This window comes from Larimichthys crocea, chromosome VIII, assembly GCF_000972845.2.
Source record: "Larimichthys crocea isolate SSNF chromosome VIII, L_crocea_2.0, whole genome shotgun sequence".
Taxonomy (NCBI): domain Eukaryota; kingdom Metazoa; phylum Chordata; class Actinopteri; family Sciaenidae; genus Larimichthys; species Larimichthys crocea.
This window is the reverse complement of record NC_040018.1, coordinates 32377430-32381705: the sequence shown is the minus strand read 5'-3', so window position 1 is coordinate 32381705 and position 4276 is coordinate 32377430. Positions and strand designations below refer to the sequence as shown.

The following is a 4276-nucleotide window of genomic DNA, read 5'->3' as shown; positions in this document are numbered from 1 at the left end:
AGAGTGGCTGACATTCAAGAGATGACTGAGGGCAGTGTCTGGCGATATGTCAACTCAAGAGACAACCCCGCTGATGGCATAACTCAGGGATTGAATCTATCACAGTTCCTTGGCCACAACCGCTGGAGTCATGGACCTACTGCTACTCCTGCATCAAGATGAAGCATCTTGGCTTGCAACTCCAGACATCTCCGCATCTGATGATTCAGCTGAAATTCGCAAAGTCAGCTTCTGTGGACACATCTCTGTGCCATCTGATCCCTGTCTGCCTGATATCAGCATCTTCAGAAACTTCAGTGAGCTGCTTGAGGCTTCAGTTCGAGCACGTCATGGGGCGGCTACAGCCTCAGATCCAACAGCAGAGGATTACAAGCAAGCTGAACTGGCCCTATTCAGGAAGGTACAGAGAGACTGCTTCCCAGAGGAATTTGACCTTCTTGGCATCTCAGAAATCAGTGCCAACCAACAGCAGACTACTCACCTTGGCTCCAGAGTATGACCAAGAATCTCTGTTGAACCGCGTGGGAGGACAGCTCCGCAGATGTGATTCCCTCTACCAAGACACTCTGCATCCAGTCGTGCTTGACCCTCATCATCACATCACCAAGCTGATAATCAAGGACTTTGACAGACGACTTGCCCATCCAGGACCTGAGAGAGTCTTTGCCGAGCTACGCAGACGTTTCTGGATTCTTCGTGGCAGAGGGGCTGTTCTTTTTTTTTCTTTTTTTTAAAGACTATTTTTTGGCCTTTAATGATAAGACAGCTGAAGATAGACAGGAAGCAGAGGGAGGGAGAATGACACGCAGTAAAGGGCCGTCCGATGTGGGATTCGAACCGGGGCCAGCTGCAACGAGGACTATAGCCTCTACACACGGGGTGGCCGCACAACCCACTACGCTACCGACCGCCCCAGAGAGGCAGTTCTTAAACACCAATACACCTGTCCAGAATGCAGAAAATGGCCGACCTTCCACCCTCCAGCTTACAACTTCATTGCCCAGCAGTCTATTCCTCAGGTGTGGACTGTTTTGGACCATATCTCATCAAGATTGGGCAGCAAACAGAGAAACGATGGGGCATAGTGTTCAAATGCCTGACCACCTATGCTGTGCACCTTGATCTTCTAGCCAGTATGGACACTGACTCATTCCTGATGGGACTCTGTCGCTTCATCGCAAGACGAGGAAAGCCATATGAACTACTATCCGACCAGGGAACAAACTTCAAGGGTGGCAGCTCAGAACTCAAAGAGGCATTCAACTCACTCACCCCATCTCTACAGTCACAACTTGCAAGTCAACAGATTCATTTCCAATTCAATCCTCCTCATGCTCCACACTTTGGATGTTCCTGGGAGCGTGAGATCCACACCATCATGTCCGCCCTACCACACACACACAAATCTACTGTTTCATTTCTTGAATAAACAATTCAGAAGAACAGAGAGTCTCATCATCCTATTCATTGTTCTCACCGGACAAACTGTGGAGGTGTACAGCCAAATAAGCATTTATTTTAACAGAGGTCTCAAGATTGGGGATTATAAGCCAACACCTCTTTTATATGGTCAGTGCAGACTTCATCCATGTTGAACAGAATCAAATTGTTTTAACAACCAGTCAGGAAGTCACAGCTTCTTTAAGGTGGACTTCACAGATTCTGTCATCCATTATTAACTTGAAACTTTCAAATTCAGCAGTGAGCTCACAAATAAAAATCTAATCAAATGTGAGTTTGTACCCACCACCTACAAAACACTGAAGTTCTAGATGTTAATATAGACGACAACATTTCTCACTCAGTTCACTTCAACTTACTGAGATCACGCACGGAGTCCTCAAGTGTCTGTAGCTCTGTAAGGAGACATAAAATGTGGATGTTGATTGATTCTTTCATTCACATGTAATCTGTAATAAACCTGCTCATTACAGTGATTGTTGGTGTTCACAACCAGCATGAACATTTTCACAGCCTTAATAAACTGATACAATTATTATCTACTCTGCCTGAACCAACACCATTATACATGAGAGACAGACAGACAGACAGACAGACAGACAGACAGACAGACAGACAGACAGACAGACAGACGGAGAGACACATAGATAGACAGATAAAGAGACAGAGACAGACAGACAGACAAACAGACAGACACACAGACAGAGAAAGAGACAGACAGACAGTTTCTCTCTAAATCTAAAGAACTGTTGTCGTCTGTTTTTCTCCAAATGTTCAAGTTCTTGTTCTTTCTTCTGTCGTTGACTTTCTTTGCTGGTTTTAGGGCCCGAGCACGTGGTACGAGGCCCTATTGAATTTCGAATGTTTGTTTTTTTCTTCAGTTCCAAAGTAAATCGCATTTTAGACGGCCCATATCCCCTCGAAAACTCACGAAAATTTGCCTATCCCCCCCATGTCAGATGTAAAATTTCGCATTTTGGGGGTCTCACACATGGACGTACGCATATGGCTCTACAGTGCCACCTAGGTGTGCGTTTTTGGAGGTGCCCCTCACCACGGTTTCGTTCACGTGTACGAAACTTGGTGGGAGTATATAACATGCCCAGACGCACAAAAAAGTCTCTTGGTGCCCCGGGCTACAGTGAAGCGTACGGCGTTCAATTTTTGTCAAATTTGGACTTTTCTGTTTTTGGCCTCATTTCCAGGGGTCGCATTTGAACGAACTCCTCCTAGGGATTTTATCCGATGTGTTTGAAACTTGCCGTGTGTGTTCTCAAGGCCTCGACAATGAAAAGTTATCAAAATCACAACTTTTCATCAGAGGGCGTGGCCGTGACGGCGCGTCAAAGTCAACGGTGCCGATCGTTTCTGAAAAAAATTAGACTCCATTTACTTTTGGGCTGATTTTCAGGCAAAAGTGTGCGGCTATCATATACTTTGTCAGAGCTGTCTGAAACTTGTTATAGTTGTTAAGACCAATATTATGCACAATTCGGCTGCATAATTATTGAGGGGGCGGGGCAAAAAAAAGCTTGGTAGGAGTGTTCATATAGACTTTCTGCGTAAAAGTTATCAAAATGATGAATTTTGAGGAAACGGTGTTAACGTGGCGATCCATAAAAAAATTCAAAGAAAAAATCGCCACGAATCCCCTGCTGATTGCTTGTGATTCTCAGACACTCACGTGTTGTGCTTCCATATACTTTCTCAGGACTGTCTGAAACTTGGTTGTTAAGACCAATATTATGCACAATTCGGATGCATAATTAATGAGGGGGCGGGGCAAAAAAAAGCTCTATAGCGCCCCCCTTGAATTATTCTTTGGAACAGCCCCGCCACAGTTTTGGTCACAGAATTATGAAACTCAGCCGAATTGTAGAACAGGGCAGGACCTATAAAAAAACTCTCTTGGAGCAATAAGCCACAATGAACAGGAAGCGAGATATTTAAGAATGAAAATCGCCATTTTTGCTGTTTCGGCCTGTTTGAGAAGGGGTCATGTTTGAACGAACTCCTCCTAGGGATTTTATTCAATTCACTTCAAACTTGGTAGGAGTATTCACATAGACTTCCTGAGTAAAAGTTATCAAAATGATGAATTTTGGGGAAACTGTGTGGGCGTGGCGCTCTATGCACATTTCCACATGCGCATATTTCGACGTGCGCATATCTGCGAGGGCCAGACCATCGCTGCTTGCAGCTTTAATTGTCTCTTTGTTTTTTTTTGTTCTTTCTTCATTCTTTGTCTCTTCATATTTATTCACTTTACTCACTTTCATAATGCTGGATCATTTCACGCATCTTCCTCATCTCATCCCCTGAAAAACAGAAAACAGTGAATCAGTGAACACAGTCAGTGCAGACTTCATCCATGTTGAACAGAATCAAATTGTTTTAACAACCAGTCAGGAAGTCACAGCTTCTTTAAGGTGGACTTCACAGATTCTGTCATCCATTATTAACTTGAAACTTTCAAATTCAGCAGTGAGCTCACAAATAAAAATCTAATCAAATGTGAGTTTGTACCCACCACCTACAAAACACTGAAATTCTAGATGTTAATATAGACGACAACATTTCTCACTTAGTTCACTTCAACTTACTGTCAGGTGGCGTCCTCTTAGACATGAACCCTGTATGGAGACATAAAATGTGGATGTTGATTGATTCTTTCATTCACATGTAATCTGTAATAAACCTGCTCATTACAGTGATTGTTGGTGTTCACAACCAGCATGAACATTTTCACAGCCTTAATAAACTGATACAATTATTATCTACTCTGCCTGAACCAACACCATTATACATGACAGAC

General features: G+C 43.5%; 1 protein-coding gene and 1 long non-coding RNA gene across 2 annotated transcripts in view; both read right to left on the bottom strand.

Annotated features, from left to right (window-relative positions):
* The window catches only part of katnb1 (katanin p80 (WD repeat containing) subunit B 1), a 29411-nt gene that overhangs the window by 12925 nt on the left and 12210 nt on the right, over positions 1-4276 (bottom strand). The gene's annotated exons all lie outside the window — the stretch shown is intronic.
* Positions 1541-4270, bottom strand: LOC109139959 (uncharacterized). The gene is made up of 3 exons (XR_003462721.1): positions 4065-4270; positions 3735-3779; positions 1541-1856 (listed from the first exon to the last, which is right to left on the bottom strand). It is a non-coding gene; the product is annotated as an uncharacterized LOC109139959 (long non-coding RNA).